The following is a 13,632-nucleotide window of genomic DNA, read 5'->3' as shown; positions in this document are numbered from 1 at the left end:
ATATCAATGAGCTTTTCCACATTCAGCTCTCAGACAGAGAGGGAAAGTCTCCGCACTGTTTGCCAGACGGATGAACATGGAGGGCGTCGAGAACGTCCGTGTGGATTAGATGTCGTGTGTCGCGCTCACGCTTTGCTGTGTTTACTGTGGTATCTTGGACAAATGAAACCGTGGTTTTGTTCCAAAACCTAGTAAGCTGCCTTGCTGCCTTAAGAGGGCGCTCGCATAAACGTTTGTGTGATCCATCTGAGCACCTCTTTAATCGTTGGTTGGTCGGTCATAATGTTTGTAGTCTCTCTCTATCCATGTGTTTGCATTATTATTATTATTTGTATGTAAAAATATATACACTGTAAAAAAAATGGCAATCTTTACGATGAAAAACAGCTGTGGTTGTTGGAATTGTACCGTAAAAAAAGCGGTAACAACATTTTAGGTTTATGGGTTTAACTTAAATTTACGGTTAAATATCGTAATTTCATTAACTGATATAATGTTAATATACCGACAAATAAAGTACCGAAATCTGTTTTGTATCTTTGGTGTACACTGATAAGAAAGTCATGTAATGAACCAAAGCTCATCACAAAGCAGCTTTAAATAATTCATTTTACAGGAATTTACTGTTAACCATTTAACAGGTTTTTATTGTAGCACTGTTAAAATCACAGTCATTTTTTACAGTATATATATATATATATATATATATATATATATATATATATATATATATATATATATATATATATATATATATATATATATATATATACTGTAAAAAAGTTGTGAAAATAATTTATTTTTGATTGAACCTTAACAAAATATATTTCCCTTTATGCTAGTTGGGTAAGAACATTATGAATTATTTAATTTTCATATTTATAAAAAATGTAGAATAATATTTTAGTAAGTTAGTTATTTACTTACACAGTCATTCACAAAGACCACATTTTCTTTCTTTCTTTTTTGAAGGCAAACCAATTTACCTGACGATGCCATCTAGTTAGCCGGCTTATTACGTTTTTTTAGCAAAACCCCAGATTTGTTTTTTTTTTTTTTTTTTCCAATATTCGTAATGTTTGCGACAATCTCTCCGTCTGTCTTTCTCGCTTTCCATGTGTTTCTCATAAAGTCGAGCGTCTAGAAATGTTTCGGCGTGTTCCTCTCAGGACCGGCTCCGTCTTTACGGCGCAGACTAATCAGCTGTAAATGTTTCTTTGAAAAGAAGAAGGAGGCAGGAGTTAAACCGCCGCTACGCAACGCATCTCTCACAGGAACAGGGAGGAGGGGTCGGAGAGAAAGAGAAGACGAGTAAAGAGCTCTGGCTTTTGACAAATGATCTAATAAAGGGGCAGGAGGATTATGGGCCGGGCGCCCGCTGGGAAGAGGAAGTGTACGGGTAAATATTTTTAAAGGCTGTCAATAAATTAGCAGAGTAGAGAGTAGCTGAGGAAGAAGATCATCAGTAGCAGCCGCTCTAGAAGTTCAACAGCGTGATGCACGTATACATGCTTTTTAGAAACGCCTGATGAGTATAGAAATACAGATCGCTCTCATATGCTTGGATGCATTTCCCATTGAAACCAGCAGACACTCACAGGACGAACACACGAGTCCAGCATAACCCGGTGTCTGTCGGCTTCATTGCGTCCGTGTCATTTATTGGTTCAGCACTCAGCTTAGAAAACAGCCTAAAAATAGAAACGAAAAAGGAAGAATAAAGATAAAGACAGAAAGAACAGAAAGCAGTGCCTCGTAGCGCCCCGAACGAAAAGCCAAAAGCAACAGCGACGAGGAACCAGACTAGATCAGTATTTCATTATGTGTATGTTTATGCTGGCGGATTTAGGTGTTATAGAAGTTTGTTTCCACCATGGGATAAATGGATTTTGACTGAATCTCATTTCTTGCGATTCTATTTTTTAACAAACGCGAATGAAAAAGTCTGAATTATTAGATCAAATACAAAGAAAGCTTTTTTTTTTGCGTCCCATGATGTAAAATGTAGTTTCTATAGATATGTAGAATGTTATGCAAACAAACAAACTTTTCCAAAAATAAAATCATTTAGCTTTTATATGCAGAACACTTTTGCCAGTGCATGAAAGTCTGCAATCAAAGGTCTTTCACGTTTGCCTTTAAGACCAGATAATCTGAGCGTCTCAATATTTTCGCAAAGAATTGCATAACTTTTGTTTAATAACTTTTACGAAAAAGAGTACGCCCACAGGTTCAGATTGTTCCCTTCACTTCTCCCGACGCGCTCAGTTTTTTCTCCTCCTCCTCCTCTTTCTGTTTTCTTTCTGGAGCGCTCCAGCCTTTGAGCCTATAAATGTCACGTCCTCTCACTTTCCCACACCATTCATCTGGGCTGGTTAGTCATCGGTCTGTTAAAGCTGATTTAAGCAGTTCACCTGCGCTGGCCAGGGGCGGCTGTTGCTCCAGATGAGTGAGAGCTTGATGAGGTGAGGAGGGATCGCTGGAGGTCAGGCCTGTGAGAGCTTGCCCCTCCGGACCACGGCTTCATTACTGCAGATAAGAAGAGCTGCTGGAGAGGACGGGGAAGATATTGGAGCGGCTGACAGAGAAAACAGACGAGCAGCCGAGACACATATTTTAAAAAGTAAACAAGGTCATGAATAAAACACACAAAAAAAACATTATTAACAGTGTCACATTTAAACTCAGGTCTTAAAATAACGATAAAATAAAATAATAATTAAAAAAAAAATAATATGATTTGATTTTTTATTAAAAGTGTCACATTTAAAGTCAGGTCTTAAAATAATGATAAAAAAATAATAATTAAAATAAAATAATAATATGATTTTTTTATTAAAAGTGTCACATTTAAACTCAGGTCTTAAAATAATGATAAAATAAAATAATAATAATAATAATAATAATAATAATAATAATAATAATAATAATAATAATAATAATAAATACATGATTTTTTTAATTAAAAGTGTCACATTTAAACTCAGGTCTTAAAATAATGATAAAATAAAATAATAATTAAAAGAAAATAATAATATGATTTTTTTTATTAAAAGTGTCACATTTAAACTCAGGTCTTAAAATAATGATAAAATAAAATAATAATAATAAAAAAATATATTTTTTTTTTTATTAAAAGTGTCACATTTAAACTCAGGTCTTAAAATAATGATAAAATATAATAATAATTTAAAAAACATAATATGATGATTTTTGTTTTTTGAAATTAACAGTGCCACATTTAAACTCAGGTCTTAAAATAATGATAAAATAAAATAATAATAATAATACAAAAATAATAATATGATGATTTGTTTTTTTTTTTAATTAACAGTGTCACATTTAAACTCAGGTCTTAAAATAATGATAAAATAAAATAAAAATATGATGAAATTTTTTTATGTATATTTAAATAGCCTTATTATCCAGTAACAGCATCAAAATCAGTCCAGCAGAGAGATAAGTATGAAAGAAATAAAAATAAAAATATATATATTTTTGCTAGCCCTGCTTTGTTACGGAGGGACGAGATTTAATTCAAACTAAAGGTTTTGGGGGGAAAAAAAAACATTACTGCACTGGGTGTTAACGCTGACACATTTCAGGGAACAAAAATATGGAAAAACACAGACGGCAGCAAATTTAATTTCAGGACCTCCCAGGATTCACTCTCGAACAACAAAATATTACCTACTAAAATATGAATTCATCACAAAAAGTCGGCCCGGAGTATGGCGTTACAATAAAATAAAATTAAACAAAATTCAATTAAATCAAATAAACTAATGAAGTTTGGAATAAAGCTAAACATATTACTGCATTGGGTGTTAACCCCCGGCACTTTTAAAAAAATGAGAGCAAATTCAGTTTTAGGACCTCCCTGAATTCACTGTAAGAAAATATCAGTAAGAAATAAAATAAATTCATTAATAAAAATGACTAAAATAAAAATAGTGGCAACATAATAATGAGATGATTACCAGGGCAACAGATAAACGAACAAACTCAAGCAGTGACTACTGCGTTTTTCAGAAAGTCATATATATATATATATATATATATAGAGAGAGAGAGAGAGAGAGAGAGAGAGAGAGAGAGAGATATTTCAGAGCTTTAATGGTGTGAAATGATTTGCAAATCATGAATGTCACGTCGCCCCTCACTTCGTTAATCGCACGCACACCTTTCCTCCTCCCTTCTGAAGATCTGAGGATGTTTCTGAGGACGTTCTCTCTCGGTGAGCTGTTGCTACGGTCCCGCCTGTGCCGGGTATCACTAAATGAGTCACGTTTGTCGCTTTAATTGGACTGAATTTGATTTAACACAAGTATGACTGGTTTGGAACCGGAGGACATGGTGCAGTGATGCGAATCATGTAAATTCAAACCAACAATTACTAAGTTTTTGTTATTATTAAGTGCTTCACGGACCTGCAAGCTCACCTCAGCAGACGTTGTTCCTGCAGACTGTGAGGATGATGATGATGAAGAAGCTAAAAAGCCTTCAGAAGCGTCTGTTTCTTCTCCTCGCCAGCTCTATCTTCCCTGGAGCTCCTCATTCATCGGCAAACCCTGCAAGACAAGCCAAGTTTAGGTTTTTTTTATAGTTTTTTATAGTTTTTTCGCCACTTTTATTGTATTTCTAGTAGCGTTTCCATGCTGGTTTAGCGCCTTTTAAACTTCGTTGTGCTACGGACATGAACGATAGCTCCTCACTTTTATTTCTGCATCACGTACCGTTTCCGAGAAGCTTCTCATTTACAAACAGAGAGATGTTCGGAGAATGCCTTGCGATTGTTTCCATTAGGAGAAGAAAACATCATTTCAAAATGGTCTCTAGACGTTCAAAATATGTTTAATTTTTTTAGGGGGCAAAGGCTATTTGCGCTAATTAGTCTAAATGCAAATATCATATTTTCCTAGCAATATTTCTTAGCAAAATGATCTGCTGTCTGTACCACTTCACGCAATCTGCACCTGAGTATTGTAGTGCATTATAAAAGGAATTTAAAGGAATAGTTCGCCCGAAAAAAGAAAATATATATATATATATCCCTATATATATCCCTCTCTTCAGCTTCCCAAACATTTTACTTTCCGATTATTTCCCTTGAAATGAGACTTCCTGGCATTTCTTGTGATATGAGATTAGAAAAAGGCTAAATTGAACATCACTGAACAATTAAACAATTGAACAAATTGAACTAAATGGCCTGAATGGAATTGGGCAGAGTTACTGTAAATGCACTTAGTGCATATAGACACCCTGTTTTTGTTTGTTTGTTTATGTTATGTAACATTAACTCATAAACAAGGCGTTCGATGCATCCAGCGCGTGCATAATTACTGGTTATAATGACTTATACTGTCTTTTTAAAAGTTGCATTGTGTCTCGTAGACCTGACATCACGTCGGCGGACATGATCGGAGAAACACAAACAACTGCTTCACTGCCCAGAGCTCGCATTTAAATAGTCAGCGGCAAATCCTTTAAATATGACAAATAACAACAAGTACTTCTGGACTGAACCGAACTGGAATAGAGTCAGCATAGACTGCTCTCCAGGTTCAGGAATCACTCTAACATTGGTGTACAGGTGTTCTGGAACAGTGTTATAAACACAACTTAACGCTGATTTCTAGTCGTGTCCTCTTTTGAAAACACAAACTATGTAGTTTTACTTTCACAGCGTCTCCAGAACATGGCGCCCGCAGCAACACTACAGATAAAATAATAGCTCCGCCTTCTTTCTTTGCGGAAACATTTGGGCAGTGTTACAAAATAAACCCACTCTGTGACGTAGAAAAGTGGGGGCGTGTTTAAACATAGTGTGGACGAATCATAACTTTTATAAGGAATATCTTTGGTTTTTGAGACTTTAGGGCTTTATTTGAACCTAAAATCGCAACATATGACCCCTTTGCAAGAACCATTTTTGTCTCGACCCCAGAAAACTGAGGCTTTCGAAAACGCCGCAGATTCTGTTTTAGTTTCACGTGACATGTGTTTTCGGTTGCTGTGTCGACGAGGATCCTTTTCATTTTAAAAAGCCATTTTAAAATGAAGAACATGCACCAGTGTGAACAGAGCCTTAGCGCGAAGAACATTTCAATAATCAGCCTTTTCCACTCCATAAAGAGGCTTTTGATTAATGGAAAAAAGGTTCTTCGTGGAACCATCAATGCCACGAAATACCTTTATTTTGAAGACTGAGGGAAGTCCCTGAATATAAAAACCTGGAAGGAGGGCCAGTAAGGAACCACCTAATCATTGTGGTTTCAAGTTTTGCACGGCAAACACTCTTCAGAAAATGTAAAAACCCAGACCTTCATGTTCTCTGCCTCTTCCTCTCGTGCTCTTCGCCAGCACACATTCTCCATTTACCCGAACGCACAGTAACCATAAACTACAGCCAAACTCAAGGAACACAGCAAGCAAACACATCACTGCAGCGAGCGCAGCGCAGCCGACACCTCACTAAATCAAACATCTGTCTTTACCAATTAGCCTCAGCTCTCGCCGTGTGCCCCGGAGGAGGAACGCCAGCGTATGGGGTTTCATGCCCACCATCGCGCCGCTCTGCAGAGAAGATGTCATGGTGGAACAATGAAGAGGTCTGCGGAACTAGACAGCGTGCAAAATTATTATTTTGAAAGGTTTGATGGCCTTGATTTCGGAGAGCGTATTTGCCGCCCGTCTCCCTCTCCAAACGGGCTTTGCAGTTCGTTTGCTTTGGCAGCCGTCTCGGGTTTGTGGTTTGTGTGTGTTCAGGCTCTCAGGGCATCGCGGCTGTGCCATGCTTTCAGAGCGGCGCGGAGCAGAGACGGGCTTCTGAGATGAAGATGCAACTTGTAGTGAGGTCAAAACATGCAACTGATCAAACTAAAAGGTGCAAATTCAATAAACACTTTAGCACGTGTTACTTAAGTGCAAAAACATGCATTTTATTCACTAATTGCCCAAAGACAAATAAAACAAGGTGCTAAAAAGTTCATTTTAATAGCTAAAAAATATCTATCCATCAATCAGTTGGTCAATGAATAAAAATGTCTGGGTGATTATACACAAGAATGCATTAATAAATAGCATGTGATGTATATATATATATATATATATATATATATATATATATATATATATATATATATATGTTTACTATAATTATTATTTATTATAAAAAACACATACATATGTATTTAAGAAAAAAATATGTTGTGCTTATATGTCAAGTATATTTACATTTATAATAGAAAGGCTGCCTTGCTTTTCTATTTCCGTTTCTATCATTGCAGCAGCAGTTCAGCAAATAAGGATCAAATGCAAGATTATTAACTGTGTCATGTTAACTGCATTCAGCACTAATTTTGTGGGTGTGTTTGCATTGTTGCCTGATTTGCATAATTCCTTTAGTCAATAGGGTGCTAAAACAACAGACAGCATGCGCAAACAAACAAGACTAAAATCCGTGAATATCAACAAAACCACACATTCACTTCCTGACAGAGGCATTTTATCTCTAGAATTTAAAATATTTAACACAAAAAAGCATTTGCAAAGCAGTTGAATGTTTTGGTAACATTATATTTATTTTTACTATATTTTATATATTAATATAGATATATATTTTATATTCATTTAACAATTTAGATGAAAATAAAACTCATTTAAATTAAATACCAGTGCATTTTAAATAATTTATTACATATATAGAAATTTGATGCTTTTACTTAACAATTTAGGTGGAGAACATTTTTTTGAAAGATTACGATTTCTTTTATTTTTATAATAATTTGCACGCATGGATTTATTAGGAAGGTAAACAAGGTCGATTTTGCTTTTTCATTCTCTGTAAACGTCTGCGAGGTTAATCAGACGACACACGCTGATGGCAGCAAGCCTGTTTTCAGCGTTGCATGAAGAGAATTTGCCAGCAGACCATCATCCTCACGACCTGTGATGTGCATTCACTAGCTGAGCTCGAGGGGTTTTATTTTTCATCTAAAGGGGGGGACGAGGATACCCTGCTGTTTGCATTCCACCCTCTGTGGGTGTCAACCCAAGTTTGAGCTTCTACTTTCTTTCAGTTGGCACCGAGGCTCCTTCCCTCACGATCATCGATTAATGACCTCACTTATTCAAAAACAAACAACGGCAACTTCCTCCTGGTATTCCAGTCAAAACACGCCAGCCCGGCCGTGTCCGCAGCACCCCGGCCAAATCAGCACCAGATGTCCCTCAAGCGTTTTTTCTCCTCTTCCACCATCCCTCTTTCCTGTCTGGAATTCCACATTCCGAGAGGACTGGGATCTGCCGAGATCTCTAAGATTTGGTCCGCTTTTGAAAATTAGATGAGATCTTAAAAACCTGTTACATAGTGAGGGTGTGAAATGAGACTTGCATGTCAGTCATGCGTTGCTGCGTTAACACATAAATATTTATGCATGCAAAGTTGCTCGAACTGCCATATTTCACTTGTTCAAGGAAATAAAGTGCGTAGATGCGCTAACACAAAAAGCACCGGGATGAGGATGCATTAAATATTTAGTGTCTCCATGCATTGCCACATTTACACACGCATGCCTGCAACAAAAATGTATGCATGCAAATTTGCTGAAACTTTTGTGTCAGATATACATTCCAAAAAACATTTCTAAAAACAAACATTGCATGCTTGCTCAAACGATACATGTCAAATATACAAGTCAATATAAGCTAACACAAAAAGCATGCATTGCTGCGCTTAAACATGCATACACAAACATCGTTTGAGGTTGCTAAGACTGTCAAATATACAAGCCAATGAAATGCATATGCATACTAACACAAAAAGTATCCAGAATAGAATGCATTAAGCATTCAGTGTTTCTGTGCATTAATGTATTTATATTTCCATGCACGCACAAACATTTAAGCATGCAAAGTTTCTCAAACAGATAAACGTCAAACAAGCCAATAGAGTGCATACAGACTAACACAAAAAAACAGCCGAAGGAGGATGCATTAAAGTGACTCCATGCATCAGTGCCATGCAGCTCTTTGAAGCCGAGCACGTCTCAATAAGGGCTGACAGTATGCATCAGCTCCTGCCAAAGAGACAGCAAATCGGCCCATTAGCCCACCCAAATCTGTCCAACACCCTGCCTGTCGACACACACCATTCACACCGCTCCTTCAGCCAGGAGGGAAGACTAATTTACTTTTCCACTTCACTGCAATAGGAAAACAACAGCCCTGCAGTGCCTAAACAAAAGAGCCACTTGAGAGGTGATAGCAGCACCTCTGGAAGCTTCCACTCTCTCAGATAAAGCCTATTTAGCAAGAGAGCAAACACACACGTGCACTGTCTCTTTCTCTTTCTGTTTCTCTCCCTCTCTCTCTGTATGACGGAGTGTAAATAGCTCCCAGTGTTGTTTTTAGGGCTCAGGAGGACCCCGGGGCTCTGTGCTGGACCCGTTTAGAGAGCGAATCGGTGCGTTTGAAGTCCGAGATGGGTTGATAGGGCTCGATTTATGGCTGTCTTCATCTCTCCTTACCCCTTTCACTGACATATAAAGAGGCCCGAGACAGATGCGGATGGGTTTGGGTTAATAAAGCTGCCTGTAATGTACACTTTCAGGACCTTTTAACATTTAAACACTTTTGCCTAACGTTACATCGTTTTTGCATTTTATCTGCGCCGTGAATTGCCTGTATGATGCTTTTTGTATTTGCAAAACGTACGCGTTTCAACGCAATTTAGCCGTAGAAAATCACTGAACTGATAAGTCAAATAAGGAAAATCAGAGTTAAAAATAATAGTGTTAAACAGTTAATGGTTCCACTTTAGACATTCTACTATTTTGTACCTACGTGTTAACTACATGTAAGCTAAATCTCATTCATTTGCAACCGCATGTTTACTAGCTCTCTGTAGGTTTAGGGTTAGTAGAAGTTGACATAATTATACATTTACTAGTCAGTATGTTGTATGTTGTGGACCCATGAAAATAAAATGTTATTAAGCAGACAGTCTACTAACAGTCTACTGTTAGTAGATTGTCTAAAGTGGATGTTACCCAATTACCTCAATATATATATATATATATATATATATATATATATATATATATATATATATGCATATAAATATATGATATTTGGTGAGTTCAGATAACATTTTGGCATTCATTGCTTTCAAGGCTTTCGGATTTATGGTGCTAAACTGCACAACATTAGGAACGCGTTACGATATGGTTCACATGAAATATTAATCAACCTAAAAATGATCCGAAATCAGAAAGCAGAAAATCTGCGGTGGGTTCTTGCAGTGTGACTCTTGTTAAAAAAAATGGGCATGTAGCTAAATTCTTCTCTTGTCACATTAACTTGAAATCTAATGAACGAATAATATTGCATTAGACACCCATCCACACTAGCGCATGGGACAGCAGGCGAGTTCCAGACGGGACAATGGCCGAGGTTTAAAGGGGAATCTTGTGGGAAGGAAAAGCTCTCATTGCTTGGGATCTGCTTGTGTAAACAATCGGGTTAATGAAGCTCACCGCTCCTAATCCCACCTCCCCCTCCTGACCCGCCCACCCCTTAATCCCACCACACAACCCCAGCCTGTCAATCACACCGCCTCGGGGCAGGGGCTGAGCATGTGTGTGTGTGTGTGTGTGTGTGTGTGTGTGTGTGGATCAAGGTGAATTTCAGAGCCCGAATCATACTCGAGCCCAGTTGAGGGCAAAGAGGAGCACAAGTTTAATCAAGTCCACATGAACGTGTTTCCAGCCGAATGAGGCACTTCAGCAGCGTTACAAACACTTACATCATGACCTGCTGCTCTGGGCTTTCAAATCAAGGCATTTATGGGTCTTATTAAGGGCACATATGAGTTAAGCACAAGCCACACATGATGACTTGCCTGAGAGAGACTTATCACAATATAAGATAATGGATTTCTTTTTTATATTATGCTAAAAGTGCATTTCCTATTAGGAAATAATATATTAATTTATATATACACACACACACACATTCAGGAACGTTCTGTTGCTGTAACCTCAATGCTGTAGCCTCGAGCAAAACTGTTGTTATATAAATATACATTATGGACCCCGTGCCTCTCGTTACCCCGGGGCTGTAAAATGGGTGTTAACCAGCAACACCATCTCTTCCTAAAGAAGTGTTTACAAATCTGTTCCCTACTTAAAACTTAAAACAATCCTTAAGAGCAAACAGAGCTGCGAGCTTTAAGAACGGACTCGAATCTGGAGTGTCTGAGGACATTGTTTCCATCCCCAGAGAAATAACATTTATTATAAGCAGAGCAGAACGAGGCGGATCCATTACACCGTCATCGCTTTCATCCTGACTGCTGCTTTCTGAAATACACAAACCACACATGTGCTGTGGAATAAAGAGCCCAAGAAATACTTTGCGGTATTATTTTGTCTGATATTCGTGGTCATTATAAATTGTGATCAAATATAAATATTAAATAAACTGTCTTTTTCTCAGCATCAGTATCATGACTCACTTATTTGGTGTTTCTTTGCAGTCTGTCTATGTTTTCACACTTCTCTTTCATTTTTTAGTCACTGCGTCATCTTCCTTTCTCTTTGTCTTTTCCTGACATTCATTCAGAGGTGGGTGCTTTATTAAAGCTAGATTGTTGTGATCATGATTTATGAGTCTGATGTCTCTTCTTTCTGTTTTTATTTTCATTCATCAGACGAGCACCAGGCGAGCTGAGAAGAGCTGTTACGCGTCAAAACCAAAACCACTGTTATTCATTCACCGTATTACTGCATTATTAACCACCAACACGCTTTTCTTTCCTCCTCCTCTCTACAGTGTCAATATATGAGCAAAGTGACAACTAACCTCCTTCACGTAGCTTAGTTCAGGATGGCTTGGCTTCAGAGGTTTAAATAAGTAAACTGACAAATGAACTGCAATGTAAGAGCAATTTACTACCAAAACATACTTAAATATATTTATCTACCATAGCACTCCAATGTACTTTCAGAAACCGGTGGTACATATTCAACACTTGAGGTCCGCTCTGTTAATTCTTCATCAGTTAGGAAGCTAGGTGTGCTGTTTGATAGCAATCTTTCCTTTGAAAACCATGTTTCTAGCGTCTGTGTTTTTCCATCCCAAAAACACATCTAAATTGCGGCCAAATTGCAAAAATGCTCATTCGTTTATGACCTCGAGGTTAGACTATTGTAATGTTTTATTGGGTGTTTTATTAGCTAGAGTCCTTACTAGAACCAGGAAGTATGACTATATTAGACAGTTCTGTCAACACTGCACTGGCTCCCTGTCAAATGTTGGAAAGATTTAAAAATCTTGCTAGTTATTTATAAAGCCCTGAATGGTTTAGCTCTTAACGTCCGCTGTGTTCTCAAAACTCTGGCCATTTCCTAATAACTAGCACATCAAAAATGACTGCAAGCGGCAGATCCTTTTTCCATTTAGCACCCAAACTCTGGAGCAATCTCCCTAACACACTTCGGGAGGCAGACACACTCTGTCACTTTAAATCTATATTAAAGACACATCTCTTCGACCTAGATGACACATAACACACTGATACACTACTATTCAAATCCATTATAAAATTGTTAGGCTGCATTAATCAGATCAGCCGAAAACAAAGTAACGTTTTTGTCACGGATGGGGTTTCGGTTCCTTGCTACTGTCGTCTTAGTTGGACAATTTTTTGCGATTTTCAACTATTTGATAACACAGACCGTCTCTGCAAAAATTAAGTCTTTAATCTTGTCATTATACATTACTATTACTCTATTCTCCTATTTGATTCTGTTCAGTGCTTTGACAAAATCTGTATTGTCACTACATAAACTACATAAAAAAGGTACTTACACAATAAAAGAATCCCAGATGTACTGGTTTAACAGTAACTGCTTTTTTGGTAGAAACACGGTTACTGTGGTAAACCTTTATATGAGATTAAATAATCTTGTTATCTGGGACTATTTCAACTGAACTTTGCCTGCTTGTTTATCTGAGAGAGACAGAATAAATGGAGGTGAGCGGTGAAGGAGGATGGAGGAGGAAGGAGGATATACTGCAAAATAAGAGCCCTGGAGCAACAAGCAGAGTAGCAGCCGTGGTTTGGCGCTCAACGTGGTGGAGCGAGCGAGCTTTTTCGTGCCATACGGGAGTCCTGTGCCCAGATTGCGGAGCACCGAGGCGCTGACTTCTGGGGCGCTGCGCCAAAACCAACATGGCAACTTTACCCGAGCGGTGCGTTTGGCAGAACCGGGGTTCGTTCATCCCACCATCCCCTGTGTCAGGATGGTGACATGGGCGGCCTGCAAGGCTCTTACAAGACTAGAGCTCCTTACAAGAGGCTTTATGGAAGACCCCGCCGGTTATTATTTCTGTTACGCGGCGTTTTCTTCTGCTCCAGATGCCAGCGCTCGCTCTCCACAGCTGGTTCTGCTCAGACGGACCGTGTTTGCTTTACTTAAGAGCTGCTTTGCCAAATACCGTTCTGATATTTTTCTTCATCCCCTCTGGTCTCTTCCTCATCCTGTCAGTCTTCGCTTTTGTGTTTGTGGAAGTGATGCCTTTTACCACACTCTTGTTTGCCTTTTCTGTTTATTATTAGTTTTA

Source organism: Puntigrus tetrazona, chromosome 6, assembly GCF_018831695.1.
Source record: "Puntigrus tetrazona isolate hp1 chromosome 6, ASM1883169v1, whole genome shotgun sequence".
Lineage (NCBI taxonomy): Eukaryota > Metazoa > Chordata > Actinopteri > Cypriniformes > Cyprinidae > Puntigrus > Puntigrus tetrazona.
Note: the sequence above shows the minus strand (reverse complement) of the source record.